The 17,020-nt window shown below is 36.3% G+C and overlaps 1 long non-coding RNA gene across 4 annotated transcripts in view; it reads right to left on the minus strand.

The window, feature by feature from the left end:
- Positions 1–17,020, minus strand: part of LOC109263772 (uncharacterized) — a 220,655-nt gene that overhangs the window by 17,196 nt on the left and 186,439 nt on the right. The window contains exon 14 of one of the 4 annotated variants that reach the window (XR_008420452.1): positions 3,259–3,375. The exons of the other annotated variants lie outside the window; for them this stretch is intronic. This is a non-coding gene — a long non-coding RNA (uncharacterized LOC109263772). Of the gene's footprint in view, positions 1–3,258; positions 3,376–17,020 lie in introns of those variants that run through there. 4 annotated transcript variants of the gene reach the window in all.

Raw genomic sequence — 17,020 nt, forward strand, 5'->3', positions numbered from 1 at the left:
ACACTTCATTCATTCATTAAGACTAGTTTGGAGCAGTGAACTAACCGAGGCCCAAGAAAATAAACAATAAAAGCACCTGCAGCCTTCTCCATGTCTTCTCACTCTATGGAAAAGCCCAGTGTTTTATATTTTTTTAAAGTGATGGCCAGTCAGGTGCAACCACAAAAGGAGACATGGGAGGAACTCATGAGAACAAAGATTATTATACTCACAGGTCCAAGACAGGAGGCAGGGCAGGCCAGGCAGGGTCCCATGGGAAAGACACCAGTGTGGTCAAGAGGCATAAGACAGGAGGGGAAAGCATTAGGGCAGAGCCTTTACCGGGATTTTCATGGGAAAGACAAGTAGGGCAGAGGACACAGTTTAGAACTGGCTGGTTTGACAATTTTGGTGGGCTTTAAATAGCTGTAGGGATGGTCCCTGGTAGCCTGGAGTCTGGTCCTGGGATGGTTAAAGGAGAGGAATATTTTCTCCTGGAGTGTATGTCAGATAGGGGAGGCATGACTTTGGTTTGGTTAGTTTGCATTTCAAAGGCATGCCTCAGGCTGGACCCTTTGCTATGTCTAAGAATTGGCTGGCCCCTAAAGGGGCAACCTCTCTCCAGGTAGAAAGGTTTTCTAAGATGTCAAACACAGTACATAGAAAATGAAAAGCATATTACAACACACTGGACTGCCTGTCTCACATGCCATGGTTATTGCTGTCTCTTAGTCTTCAAGTCATTATACCTTCAGGAATTTGGTTTGAGAATATATCAATATTCTGGACCACCTGATTAGTACACATTTTCCCTACTATCTCCCAGAGTGTCAGAGTTTGTTCTGGTTTGTTCCGACTTCCTTGGTATAGCCCACACAACTCAAGAGAAAGGTGATCACATTATCCTCTGTTCATGAGTGAGCCTGAATTGGGTAGTGGTAACTGACTGCCCTTTATTAGTAACTGAGTCAAGTATGAACATGTGACTCTATTTTGGCCAAAATGATGTAAAAACTTCTGTAGAGATCCAGAGAAGCTCTTCATAGTTCTGCTGAGAAGGATTCATGGGTCTTCTCTCTCATATTGGATGTGACCTAAAACACATGTGACCTTAAGGCCTTGGGCACGCATCCATAAGCCTAAGGGGAATCATTCTCAGGATGAACCTAGCAGACCACAGGAAAGAGCAGATAGAACTTAGAAACTAAAGGCATTGTGGGGCTGGGGGTTCAACGATTGTCCATCGGGATGTCCTCTCACTGTTTAAAACAGGTTGAGTTGAATTTCTATTGCACACACAGCTCCAAAAGTTTGCTACCTGCTACAGAAGCTTTAGAGAAGAAAAGGCTCTAGAGGACCCTTGTCCCTATGGTGGCTCTGGCATTTATCCAGGAACACTGGGTAGAAGCCCCACTATTCTACTTTTGCCTTCCAGAAGGTGGTATATTGAAGTGAAAGAGCACAAAGGAAGGCACTTTCTGTGAATCTGTCCCAGGAGTGGAATCACACAACAGGAAGTTAGTTGAGCATCTACACCATGCCAGTCACTCTCTGGGTCACGAAGGTACAACAGGAAAGCAAAATGAAATCTCCAATAACAAGTGGTTAACTGTTTAAAAAGGAGGAGAAGAACAATTAACAGGTAAACACATAAGTACATAATGTCAGGTGGCATGAATGTTTTCATGCAAGGGCAGAAGAGTATTTTAAGTAAATATTAAAAAGTGCTGTGAGGAAGAACAGGAGTAAAAAAAGAATCAAGGCATAGACAATGGCAGTGGGGGGTGCGATTTTATTGAAAGTGATAAGAGAATGTCTTTCAAAGAAAGAACATATGAACAGAAGTCCAAAAGAACGGAGAGAAGCAGTCCTGAAGTTACCTGGAGGAAAAGTCTTCAGCATCTGGAACAGCAAGTGCAAAGGCCTCAGAAGTGGGACCATGTCTGGCGTGTGAGAAGAAAACCACCAGACCAGCATGCTGCAACAGACGGAGTAAGAGAAGTGGCAGATGATGAAAGTAGAGAGAGGGGATGCATGCCTTGCAGGCAGACTCAGAGACACAGTCTATCTAAGGCTTCACAGGCCATAATAACAACTTTGCACTTTCCTCTTTTCACAAGCTTTGGGCAGAGTTATGACATTCTTGCTGAGGTGAGAACATAGACTACAGGGAGGCACGGTTAGACAGGGAATGTGTTAGGAGACAAATCCAATAGTCCCAGTGAAAGAAAATAATGGCTTAAATTTGGAAGGCAACATGAAGTAGTGAGAAGTCGCCAGATTCTGAATACATTCTGGAAATTACTGAAAGATTGTCTGTGGAGTGTGAGACACACAGACCATGAGCAGGGGAGGGACAGAGAGAGAAAGGGAGACACAGAATCAGAAGCAGGCTCTAGGCTCTGAACTGTCAGCACAGAGCCCAATGCAGGGTTTGAACGCACAAACCGTGAGATCATGACCTGAGCCGAAGTCAGACACTTAACTGACTGAGACACCAAGGCATCCCTTAAAAGTCTTTAGTTAACCATCTTTTCTTTGTATCCTTAACTGTGACAATAATGTATATATTTATACATTGTATACATATTTATACATTTATATCTGTACATTGAAATTGAAATTAAAAAAAATTTGATATATGTTCTTAAAAGTTAAAAATTTTATTCTGGATTTAACTTTATTATTATAATTATTAATATATAAATGACAAAATTCTTATATTTAAAATTTTGATAATTAGTCATAAAAACATAAAAATTATTCTCTAAATACATCTCTTAATGAAGTGGATATTAAAGTTCATTCATTTCATGGTCTAAGGTTTTACTTTGACATAATATAGTAAGATTTAGAATAGGAAAGAGCCATACCTCTTATTTCAAAAGTGAAAGTATGATGATTGGGATAAAGGAGGTGGAAAAGAAGATTTAACTTGTCTCTTGACCACAGACATTTTCCCAGGCAGATCAGCTTTAGGAGAGAATACATATAGAATACAAGGATATTGCAGTGAACTTCCGTAGAACTAGCTGTACCCTGGGGCGCCTGGGTGGCTCAGTCGGTTAAGCGGCTGACTTTGGCTCAGGTCATGATCTCACCGTCCGTGAGTTCGAGCCCCACGTCGGGCTCTGTGCTGACAGCTCAGAGCCTGGAGCCTGTTTCAGATTCTGTGTCTCCCTCTCTCTCTGACCCTTCCCTGCTCATGCTCTGTCTCTCTCTGTCTCAAAAATAAATAAACGTTAAAAAAAAAAAAAGAACTAGCTGTACCCTGAATACCACCTGTGATGAGAACCCCTTGTAAACTCTTTGGTACCTCTGGTACTCCCCTAGGGAAGAGGCAGGGATGCTTGAGAAGTTGACCCTGGATGTCAACGAGCCTGATGACGCTATGTGCTAGGGAAAAAGAGAGACAGAGAGACAGAGACAAAAGACAGACAAGAAGGATATTGAAAAGAGAAATGAGGCAAAATGGAATAAAATAAACAATTTAAATTTACCATGTACTATTTTACTATTTTAGGTTGTACAATGCTGATAACGAGGTGATTGGTTTTTACACACTATTTTGTTTTAATTTGATGAGTATTTTGGTCATAAAAATAGTATATATTTTTTAGCTTATATTTAATTTTATAACACATATGTGTAAATTATAATAACCCAGGTTCAAATTTTATTATATACTTATTCAAATTATTAATTTCATCAAGTAATTGCTAAACCCACAGTACTGATTAATTTCTTAATTCCTTCTGCAAATATCACTTGAAATGTTTGCTCAATGTAATCAGGTAAGGAAAATTATAATCCCTTTTTCCAAATGTGTTCATTTGATCATTTCTTCATTCAGAAAGCATTTATTGAGCACCTCAGAGATACCAGGAATTATTCTCATTTCTGGAGATAATAATATTGAATAAGACCAAGTCATTGCCTTTAAGGAGCTTCCATTCTAGAGAAGGAGAGAAGTAAGCCAATCAACATATGCAATTTCCCAAATAGACAGCCTAAAGTTTCTGGAAAGTGTATTTTTCCAGAATGGTGAACAGATGTAACAAACACAATTTTATATATTGTTCACTTTTTAAATAAAGACACATATTATTTAACTTATTAATAAATGAGGAAACCTGTAAGATATTAGAACATGCTCAAAAGAGAATCCAGAGAACACAGATGTGGGAAGTTGGAGGTGATAAAGTGGCTGGTTAATAGATACAAAACTGACTTCTTGGAGGTGCTCTACACAAATTCAATTTTTTATGGACAACAATCATTTTCATTGCTACTGGTTTCTACAAATTACGGAGTTATAAAATAACCCAAAGATAACAAAATGCACAGATAACCTGAAAGGGAGTGCTAAAGAGGAAACCAAGTAATCTTTGGCCTGTTCAAGGTCTCTCATATTTTTTCCTGACAGTCTATCCCTCCTGTGATCATAATTATCTCAGAGATTATTCTTGACCCTAAAAATGGGCCATTAAGGTTGATCTGATTATTTACCCGAACACAGCAACAGTGTTAATTTATCACATAGGCTCCTTGAGTTTGCTTTGCAATTCCCAAGTCATACATACCATATTGAATAGCTAAAAAGTCCATAAATTAACCTCTGCCTGGATAATTTCATAAGGAATCTCAGATTTTACTTTTTAAAGCCTCTATTTTTTGTATCACAAGGCCAGGCATATTTTACTGGCAGTACTATATATCCAAGTGAATTCCTATCTCTTGGAAGTTCCCCAAATTTTTAAGGATTCCTAGTCTTCCAAGAATTTTCCTTACTACATTCAAGGGTAAGATTAGGACCCTGTAAGCCAGGTATCAGCCAATTTTCTTGGGAGAAGTGTGGAAGCATTAGCTACATAAGTTAAGGTTTTGTTTGGTTTTGTTTTTCCTTAAAGGCAGCTTGTCACACCTGATTTAGAAGTTTCAGTTTCAAATATAACACCTCAGGCAAGACTTTGTAGCATAGATTCTTATTATGCTTTTGCAAATAGTTCCATGACAAGTAAGAAAACATACTAAGTTTCTGAATTCTGGACAGGTGGTAGAGTGCGTTGAATTGTACCCTCCCAAGAGATAGCTCCAAGTCTTAACATCTGTGAATGTGCCCTTCCTTGGAAATAAGTTCTCTGTAGATGTAATTAAGGTAAGAATTTGGATGAGAATCATCCTGGATTTAGGGACACATTGGCCACGTGAAGACAGAGACAGAAACTGAAGTGATATGTCTACAAGCCAAGAAATGCCAAAGATTGCCAGCCACCATCATAAACTAGGACAGATATGGGACAGATTCTCCCCTCAGAGCGTTCAGAAAGAATCTGTCTTGCAGGCAGTTTGATTTTTGGACTTCTGGACCCCAGAACTGTGAGAGAACAAACTTCAGTCATTTTAACCCACCAAGTTTGTGATAATTTGTTATGGAAAACTTAGGAAACTAATACAGGTGGTTGGTAAGAACAAAATATGATTTTAAAATGTTGTATTTCAGCTTAAAACACCAGATTTTACTAAACTGATGCATTATAGATAGTTTAAGAAGAAAAAGCCAGGACTTCCTCATATCTCTAGACACATCCCCAAAGGCAAGGGAATTAAAAGCAAAAATGAACTACTGGGACCTCATGAAGATAAAAAGCTTCTGCACAAAAAAAGGAAACAACCAACAAAACTAAAAGGCAACCAACGGAATGGGCAAAGATATTTGCAAATGACATATCGGACAAAGGGCTAGTATCCAAAATCTATAAAGAGCTCACCAAACTCCACACCCGAAAAACAAATAACCCAGTGAAGAAATGGGCAGAAAACATCCGGATGGCCAACAGGCACATGAAAAGATGCTCAACGTCGCTCCACATCAGGGAAATACAAGTCAAAACCATACTCAGATATCACCTCACGCCAGTCAGAGTGGCCAAAATGAACACATCAGGAGACTATAGATGCTGGAGAGGATGTGGAGAAACGGCAACCCTCTTGCACTGTTGGTGGGAATGCAAATTGGTGCAGCCGCTCTGGAAAGCAGTGTGGAGGTTCCTCAGAAAATTAAAAATAGACCTACCCTATGACCCAGCAATAACACTGCTAGGAATTTACCCAAGGGATACAGGAGTGCTGATGCATAGGGGCACTTGTACCCCAATGTTTACAGCAGCACTCTCAACAATAGCCAAATTATGGAAAGAGCCTAAATGTCCATCAACTGATGAATGGATAAAGAAATTGTGGTTTAGGGGCGCCTGGGTGGCCCAGTCGGTTGAGCGTCCGACTTCAGCTCAGGTCGCGATCTCACGGTTCGTGAGTTCGAGCCCCACGTCAGGCTCTGGGCTGATGGCTCAGAGCCTGGAGCCTGCTTCCGATTCTGTGTCTCCCTCTCTCTCTGCCCCTCCCCCATTCATGCTCTGTCTCTCTCTGTCTCAAAAATAAATAAATATTAAAAAAAAATTAAAAAAAAATTGTGGTTTATATACACAATGGAATACTATGTGGCAATGAGAAAGAATGAAATATGGCCTTTTGTAGCAACGTGGATGGAACTGGAGAGTGTGATGCTAAGTGAAATAAGCCATACAGAGAAGACAGATACCATATGGTTTCACTCTTATGTGGATCCTGAGAAGCTTAACAGAAACCCATGGGGGAGGGGAAGGAAAAAAAAAAAAAGAGGTTAGAGTGAGAGAGAGCCAAAGCATAAGAGACTGTTAAAAACTGAAAACAAACTGAGGGTTGATGAGGGGTGGGAGGGAGGGGAGGGTGGGGGATGGGTATTGAGGAGGGCACCTTTTGGGATGAGCACTGGGTGTTGTATGGAAACCAATTTGACAATAAATTTCATATATTGGAAAAAAAAATAAAACAAAAAAAAAATAAAAATATTATTATCTGTAACAACAAAAAAAAAGAAAGTAGAAACTTAAAACTATACCAAGCAAAGAGTCACAATAAATTTTCTTCCTATGTTTTCTTATTCAGTTCTAGGAAATGAATTCTTATTTCTTGGGTTAGTGGTCTAATTTCACAAAGGATGTTTTTCAAAGCTGTCTGTGTGACGTCAGCTCTGAAGCCTGCACTCAAGAGTCTATTCTTCGAAATGTCTGTCATTCAAACTGTCAGAGACCTTTGTCAATGATATAGTTCAGGCCTTTGGCTTATAGCAAAGACTTCAGGCGTGCATCAGAGTAAAACAAAACTATCTATAGACTTAATGGTTGTTGTCAATTTATTACCATAATCAATAATAGTGCCATCATAATATCAAAACAAAAGAAAGTAAAATTCTCTATTGGAGTATAGCATGTAACTATTTTATAGAAATTTTGATTAATTTTCCTCCTGGGAGTAAAAACATATTACAGACAGAGAAGGCATTGGCAAATTTCTGGGGACTGCCCATATTTCATAAAATTGACAACATTTTACCTAAACATGCATTATCTAGGAAAGGCTGTCTTTTCTGAATGGACAACTTTCCCCATGAAGCTCCTGCAATAATAACAGATCAAATGAACATAAAGTTGTCTCACTTCTCTTTATTTATAAGGTGATAGAACAAATCTTTGTGATTTCTCAGGCGACCTCTGGGAACTCTCGAAAAATAGTTTTAGGTATAACATATATATCCTGAAAATGTTCTCATTCTTTTCTAAATTGAGGGACAAATTTCAGGAAGGCAAAACTAAGTTCTTAGAGACAATTTGGGCACTTTAATAAAATCGAATAATGGGTGTCTGAGAAACAATTCCTAGTTATCTATTTAATCAAATTGGCAATAAGAGGTTTAAAAAAAATCTACAAGGTATTATCATTGTAAGAACTTTAGCTCTTTCATAACTGAGGAGGCTATGTTCTTTCTTGTTTGTTTTAATTTTTTATTAAATAATCAAGGACATCATAAAGTCAACAGAAAGCACAGAAAATCGTTCTGGTGAGACACAGTTTGCGCTATCTAAGCAGGTTACCGAGGAAGTGAAGAAAATTCTTTCATCATGTAGATGAAGGCATGGATCAGTAAACCAAAGGAGTAAGCCCATCAAAAGTGACCAAATATTCACAAAAATTTAACATACTTCATAGCTTCTTTTCATATGTAAGTAATATCAACCAAAACTAATACATTCCAACTCCAAGTTTTGTCCTGTACTAGGCCCTTTCATATTCTGGATCACACTGACCTTTAACTGTAAGACAACATCTGATCTGAGGACCCCTGGGGAACACTTAGGAGGTCAATAAGGTCAAAACTATTTTCATAATAATATTAAGATGTTATTTGTCTTTTTCATTTTCATTCTCTCACAAGTGTGCACTGGAATTTTCCAGAAGCTGCATGATGTCTGATACTGCAACAGATTGGATGCAGAAGCAGGCTGAGAATCCAGCTGCCATCGATTAATTCATATATGAAAGACATTTACAGAAATGTAAAACAATGTTACCCTCCTAACTACAACTTTACAAAAAGTTATTTTCTTAAATAACTATTTCTACTAACATGAAATTGGTTTACCACTTCTATCTTTAAAAAAAAACAATCAATCAGTGTTTTAAAATGTCACAGTTTTAAGTTTTAATGTGACAAATATTGATATTATAGCCCACAAAATAATGGTCTTTGGCCTCAAAAATAATTTCTAATAGTTTAAAGGTATGCAGAACCAAAAGGTTTGGGAAAAGCTGAATTAGGAAAAATTGACTCCTTTTCCTTAAAAAGCAAAAGCACATGCAGAGTTGTTATTTCTCTGTCACTATTTCTCGCTGTATAGTCTCAACCACCATATTAATTACAACTTTTAACCAGAGTAACCAACTTCTACTTCTAAAGTCATGCAAAGAAATACATTTCTTAAAATGCAATTTTAATATAGGCAATTTTTAATAGAATAAACAGAAAATCTGAACTATACTCACAGAGAAAATACTAACATCTAGGTAACAACAACAAAAAATAGCTCAGGAAGATTAGGGGGACTGGACACAAAGGATTCCATGCTTCAGAGATTAACAAAATTTCATTAAAATTGCTAGTTATCACATACAGGAATTCAATATTCACCAAGAAACAGGCTCCCTATTTAATGAATATAGCCAGAAAAATCTAACAAGAGCACAGGAAGGAGGCCTGTCAGAATAACAGCCAAAACAAATAAGCTTTAGTTAGGCTGGTGGTAGACTGACTGAATAGCTACACACTCCCGACCATCTTACACCTCCCTAAAGGGACGGGGGAAACTTGCACCTACCTAGAAGTTCACAGAAGATCTAATGACAGAGAGGAGCTCCAAGTGATTTTCTTTGTAAAGAAGATTAATTCAGCTAGGATGCGTTTTGTTTGTGGCTTTCTCTGCAAAAACACTAATATCAGCGCTGTTATTGGATCTTAGTAGGAAACAGTGGCAAAACAGCAGAATATAATCAGCCTGGTGAAGGGGAAGAGAGTACATATGGATGTGAAAAGTCAGTTCCACTTGAGGATTTTATAGGAACTGTCCTGTTCAGTCTGAGGAGGTGCCACACTACTACTAACAAAAGCTGTTCATGTGCTGATTGGCTGAGAGAGATTCTACTGTCTAGGTTTATGAGAAACTGCAAGTATAGGTTTTTTTAGTATTTAGTTATTTATTTAAGTTACATGAATGTAAAACAACACTGAGGTACCAAATTTTCAATATCATATTAAGAAGTATTAGAGAGAATGGTTATATTCACTATAGCCAATGCACCATACTAGAGAAAATCACACACCTTGTTCAGGAGTGTGACCTCACCTCTTTTGTGGAGGACTTCCCAGCCACATAATTAAAGCCTTAAAGCTGTGCTAGACCTTTTGTTTTAATTTTTAAAAATTTTTTTTTAATATTTATTTATTTTTGAGACAGAGAGAGACAGAGCATGAACGGGGGAGGGTCAGAGAGAGAGGGAGACACAAAATCTGAAGCAGGCTCCAGGCTCTGAGCTGTCAGCACAGAGCCCGACGCAGGGCTTGAACTCACGGACCTTGAGATCATGACCTGAGCCGAAGTCGGACGCTTAACCGACTGAGCCACCCAGGCGCCCCTAGACCTTTTGTTTTTAAATGTTTGTTTGTTTGTTTAGAGCTAGTGGGGGAGAGGCAGAGAGAGAGAGAGAGAGAGAGAGAGAGGGAGAGAGGGAGAGAGGGAGAGAGAATCCCAAGCAGGCTCCATGCTGATAGTTGGGCTCAATCTCTTGACCAACCATGAGACCACGAACTGAGCCAAAATCAAGAGTCAGACACTTAACTGACTGAGCCACCCAAGCGCCCCTGTGCTGGACCTTTAATACAGTAAGTCCATTTCCAGAAACTTATCTTACAGAAACATTCAGATGTTGTCAAAGGGTGTTAATATAGTGTGTTAATTAAACAAATTAAGTTAAACAAACTAAGCATGCATTAATTCAGAAATGGTTGAAAAAAGTAATAGATCATCCATGTAATGAAATACTGTTAGTACGTACAAATAATGATGAAACTTCATTTATTTCTCCATTCACCAAACAAACATTTAAGTGCTTATAATATTCTAGACACTGTTCTATAAACTGGGCATACATAAATAATAAAACAGAAAAAAAAAAACCCCTGCCCTTCTGGAGCTTACATTCCAGCTGAAGAGACAGAAGAAAAACACAACAGTTAAGTAAATATACATAGCATATACATAGTATATTTTATACATATATATATATATATATATATATATATATACACATACATAATATACATAGTATATTAGTACTAAAAAGAAAAATAAAGCAGGGAAATGGGATGGTGGGATTCATGATAGGGTGACTGAAGGACCCATAAAGAGAGTGCAATTTGCATCAAGATGTAGGTCAGAGAAAAAATTACAAGGATATCTGAAAGAATATGCTATTACACAGAGGGAACAGCTAAAACTGATGTCCCTAAAGAACAACAAGGGGTCGGTATGGGCACAGAGGTGTTAGCAAAAGGTGACTCCTTAGGAGATGAGCTCAGAGAGGAAAAGAGGTGCTTGTGAAGAAGTTTAGCCATTGGAGAAGATAAAACAGAGAAGTAATGGGCTCTCTCTAAATGTTATAAGATTACTCTGCTGTGTTAAAAATAAATTAGAATGAGCTAAAGTTAGAAGGAAGGAGAACAATTATAAATATTCTGTGATAATATAAGCAAGAGATAAGGATGCTTAGGCCTGGATATAGCTTGGGAGGTGGTAAGTGGTAAGATTCAGGGCTTATTTGAAAAAGCAATAGCATTTTTATCAAATCAGATGTAGGATATCAGTAAAAGAATTCAAAGATGACTTGAAAATTTATTTCTGGAATAACAGGAAAGATAGAGTTACCACTTACTGAGAAAGGGAAGATGAGTAGGTCTGCCAGATAATATCAATCAGATTTGAACGTCCACTTTGAAGTTTTGAATCTTAGGTTTGAAATGCCTATAAAATCTCCAAATAGAGATGTCAAGTAGTCAGTTGTATGTATTACTCAGGAAATCAGAGGTAGAGGCCAGCCTGGAGAGTTACATTTGGGAGATGCTATCTTGTAAATGGTATTTAAAGTCATTGGACTATATATGAGCACCAAGGGAATGGTTATAGAGAGACAGGAGAAGAGGTATAAGGACTGAGCCCAATAAAACTCTGAGGTTTAGAGACTGTGGGATTGAAGAGAAATTAATAAAGGAGAGCAAGAAGGAGCAGGGAGAAAAATAAAACCAGAAGTAGCTCTGGAAGCCAAATGAAGACAGAGGCTCAAGAGAAATAAGGATCTACAATGTCAAGTAAAGGTCAAGTAAAATGAGGAATAAGGACTGCACACTGAATTAGAAGTTAGTGGTGATCTTGTCATAGAACAGTTATAATAGAATGGATATAAAAATCTAACTGAATCTATATTTATTGATATGTAACATTTTTAAAGCCTATTTAAGGGAAAACTGGGGTTTAAAACAGTACATATGTGAAAAGTACAGTATAAACTCCTTAAACATATATATATACGTATATATACATATATATATATACGTATATATATGTATATATACGTATATATATATGTGTGTGTGTGTGTGTGTGTGTGTGTGTAAACATATGTTGTATGTGTGGTATTAAAATGCATATACAGGAAAAGTATAAAATAAAATCCACAAAGATTTAAAAGGACTATTTTTCATCCAGTGATATATTAAATTCTTTACTCTGTTTTCTCTGTAGCTTTTTTTTTTTTCTAATAAGTATCTATTACTCTTGCAGTCAAGGGGGTGGAAAAAGCCTAAGCAGTTTCCTAAAAAATAAAATGCACCATGAAATAATAAGATAATCTGCATTATGGTAAAAATATCTATAAGATAAAGAATGAGCTAAAATGATTTTTGCTTCCTTTTAAACAAGGAAATTTTTTGGAAAATGTTTGGTTGTAAAATACATTTGTATTTAAACACTTAAAGTAAGTTCATAGAACTCTTTATTCTTACACAGTTAATTATTATTTAGTAAAGAGTGTTCTTTTACTTAAAAATAAAAATCTGATTTCAATTGCTCTTAATGGTCTAAAAAGATGCCGCATTTAAAAAACTCATAAGAATATGCATTAGAAAGTTGTAATTTTATTCTTTTTCCTTACAAATTCATTCTTCTTTATTTTTCCCATAGCTCAATAAGTGTTTAAGATATAAGACTTATATTTTACACATTTTCATAGTGATACTTCAGGAATGCCTCAGTTTACCAAAAAATTCTCAAACATAATCACAACCCAGGAAGCAGCTGTGTCCCATTTCCAAAGGAGGAAAAAAAAAAATACATCATGCTGAATTGTTTAAAAGAAGTAATATAGTGGTGAATTTTTTTCTTGTGATTTAGTTTGAAATACTGTGCCTAAAATGCTGAGCTTGAAGTCCCATAAAGCTTGGTATGCTTTGCAAAAAGCACTCCCAGCTTAATTTAGGCCAGGCCTCCTTTTGCTTTGAAGGAACAAAAAAGAAACATTAACTGTTCCTGGCCTTCTTAGAAATTGACTCAAGATTTCCTCAGTGGTCACAGTGATGTTCATAGCCAACAGAGTTACTTTTTGAATGAATGAATGAATGAATGAAGAGATGAAATCAAAGGAAGACAGTTATTTATCTTAACACAATATAAAGGCTTTCTTGTAAATGTAAAGGCTTGAAGTCAAACATATTTGTCTTTCATGCAAGATCATTTCTTTTCAAAGCTACAGACATGTGCTACTACATTTAGATCAAGTATCACTGTGCTGTATCACCTGTATAAAAACTAATATAGGACAAATTCAAAGAAAATATTTTTATATTTACTCTTCAGTCCAAATAATACAAATGGAGCTTCAGTCTTACTCTTGTACTTCTTGTTTTCTCTCGTAGCAACTACCTTTTCCTCTTCTCTTGTAGTCACTCTGAAAATAACCTGTACTCTGATATTCCCATTTTCTGAGCACAGAAAAATAATATTAGTGGCAAATAACTATATATCATTTTTACTTTTCTTCTGTAGAGGAAAAGTTCAAATTTGAAAAGCAATCATATGAAATGTACATTCTAGTCTATAAAATAGTGTCTACAAATATAAAGACTTGGATTAATAGATAAAAAATCATTAAAAGGGATAATATGAAATATATGAATAAATTTCATTGTTCAAAAGGAGCGCAGGAAGGAAAGAACAAAAGAACAAAAAAAATGGAACAAATAAAGTAGAAAGATGATAGACTTAAATTTAATAGTGGCAACAATTATATTAAATGTAAATGGACTAAACCCCCCTATTTGAAGGCAGAGATTTTTAGAGAAAATTTTCAAAAATATCAAACTATACACTGCTCACGTTGATAAAGTATAACAAAGTTAGAGTACTTAACTATCTGACTTTAAGGCATGTTATAAAGATACAGTTTATAAGGGGCTATCTGATTTGGTATTGGCTTAAGTGCAATGGATCAGAACAGAGTCCAGAAATAGACCCAGAAATAGACTCATAAGTGGACTAAATATATACAGTCAGCATATTTTTGAAAATATGCTGAAGCTACTTACTGGAAGAAAAGAAAGTCTTTTCAACATGGGTAAAAGGAAAACTGGATAAACGTATAAAAAATAAAAATAAAATGTGACCCAAACCTCAAAGCATACACACATGAAGTGAAACTATTAGTATAATGTAAAAATTGAAATGACCAAGTGCCCAGAAGTAAAAGAAATAAGAGAAATATATTTGCAAATGTAGGTAGACAAAGAATTTTTAGAAATAAATTAACTTTAAAACAAATAATTGATAAGCTAGACTAAATCAAAATTCTTAAAATTCTGTTACAAAAAGGTATCACAACATGAAAGTCAAGCCATAGAATGAAAAAAATATTCACAGTATCTCACAAAGAATTTGTATCAACAATATAGAAAAAACTCCTAAAAATAATAATATAAAGACAAAAGAACAATTAAAAGTGGGTAAGAAACTTCAAAAACCCTGTATATACTTTTAGCATCAGGAGATGCAAATTAATACTACAATGAGGTGCTACATTACAAACACCACTGAAATTGATAAGCTACATACATACACACACACACACACACACACACATACACACACTAATTCCAAACGTTGGACAAGATACAGACCAATTGGAATTCTCATGCATTCATTGCTGGTGAGTATTTAAAATGTTACAACTGCTAAGAAATTGTCATTTTCTTATCAAAAGAGGCCAACCTTATGGCCCAGTAATTTCTCTTCTGCATATATACCCAAGAGAAATTAAAACATGTTTCTACAAAAGGATTTGTACAAGAATATCTATAGAAACTTTATTTATAATAGCCTAAAACTAGAAACAATCAATGTCTATCAACAGGTGAATGGGTAAATAAATAATGATATATTTATTCATCAATGAAAAAAGAAAACTGATACAAGATGAATCTCCAAGATTTTACATTGGGCAAAATAACCACAAAAGTGTGCATACTGCATTTTCCATTTATATAAAATTACAGAATATCAAAACTAAACTATAAGAATGGAGATAAGAATAGCAGCTGCCTGGTGGTGCAGGGGTAGAAATAGCCTGGTAAAGGAACAGGAGGGAACTTTTGAGATCAGTGGAAATGTTTTGTGTCTCGATTAATCTACTGGTTATGTGGGTGTATACATTTGTAAGAATCATCAAATTGTATACATGAAATATGTGCAATCTTAACTGTATTTAAGTTATACTTCAGTTTTTAAAATATAATATTATTGGGGTGCCTGGGTGGCCCAGTCAGTTAAGCATCCACCTCCTGGTTTAGGCTCAGGTCATGATCTCACAGTTACTGACATGGAGCCCTGTGCCAGGCTCTGCACAACGGCGTGTAGTCTGCTTGGGATTCTCTCTCTTCCTCTCTCTCTGCCGCTCCCCTGCTCGCTCTCTCTCTCTCTCTCTTTCCCTGTGTCTCAAAACAAATAAATGAACATTTAAAATGTGGTTTATGGAGCTCTAGCTGCAGAGGTTCACCTGCTGGATTCAGAGATATTAAGCAACACAGTATCTCCCGTGACCGAGGTATTTTAAAGATAACTCTACCCGTAGGATGTAGAGACAACAACCCTTTATAGCAATGCAGTATATAGGATTTTAAAACAACAAACCTCCTTTTTTTTGCCTTAAAATATAGCTTTGAGGTAGGTAGACAGATGTTATTATTCATACCATAAATGAGGAGAATGAGGGGGCACCTGGGTGGCACGGTCAGTTAAGCATCTGACTCTTGATCTCAGCTCAGGTCTTGAGATCACATTTCCTAAGTTTAACCCCCACATGGGGCTCTGTACTGATGTTGCAGAACCTGCTTGGGATTCTGTCTCTACTTCTCTCTGACCCTCCCCTGCTTGTGCTCTCTCTCTCTCTTTCTCAAAATAAATTTTAAAAAATTAAATTAAGAAAAAATGAGGAGAATGAGGCTTGCTCATGGACATAGGATTAGAAGGAGAGTCTCAGGTTTCTGACCACTAATCGATCCCGTTCTTATTTCACTATATCTATACAAAACAGTTGCCATCTTAAGGCACTGTTGGTTTTCCCCATTCGGTAATCAGCCACTGGGAGGCTAGGTTATAATGATCAATAACACAAGGCCTCTGTCCTCCAGGAAATTTTAGTTTATACTCACTGCTGCAGTACAATGTAGGAGGCCAACTGTTTTGGAAACCCTTTATGACATTGTGATGTGGATGCATTTTCCATAGTACTTGGTATGCTAAAATTAAAGGTGACATCTTGATCAATAATCTACCAGCATGTTCATTAAAAAAACAACACACGTTTAGACTTGTAATTCATCACTTGTTCAAATTTTCCAATATTGAATAGTATTTATTGCAACAGACCAAGCCACTAAATGTGTGCCTTTATTTCTCAACTGGAAGTAATGGCCTCAAAACCCCATAAAGGAAACATTTGTTTTGGCCTTTTTTTAAGCTGTCCTTGTTGAGAGTATACGGACAGCTAGGAGAAGGAGGGATCCTGTCAAGTTTCCATAAAACCACCAAGCCTGACACGACAGAACAGTATGTTCCTTTTGTTGGCTTTCAAATTCCTTGAAACTTGGAAGTGATGACAGGAAGAAGAAAGGTTTATCAGTAAAGAAATGGGAAAGTTATCTTAGAATAATCAGAAGCCTGATTCTCCTGCATAATATTTTTATCTAATAAAATAGTTTCAATTTCACTGTGAAAATTAGAGCAATCTTAATTGTTTTTAAATAGTGACTTCACCAAAGATATCATTCAGTCCTAACGTTTATTTTACATTATGTCCTAATATTTAGAATTATGCTTAAGTTTGCATTTTGAACTTCACAGAAGAGAATATACCTACTGTAACCTTTTAACTTATTTCAACATATTAAAATTCATAGCTTTTAATCTGTAGAAAAAGAAAATGTTGATATTTTATATGGCCTTTCTGACAGATTACAAATATACCAAATTATTGTATAAATAGTGAGCTGTGGAGTAACTGAAAG

This window comes from Panthera pardus, unplaced genomic scaffold, assembly GCF_024362965.1.
Source record: "Panthera pardus isolate Hobbes unplaced genomic scaffold, ASM2436296v1 HiC_scaffold_8, whole genome shotgun sequence".
NCBI lineage: Eukaryota > Metazoa > Chordata > Mammalia > Carnivora > Felidae > Panthera > Panthera pardus.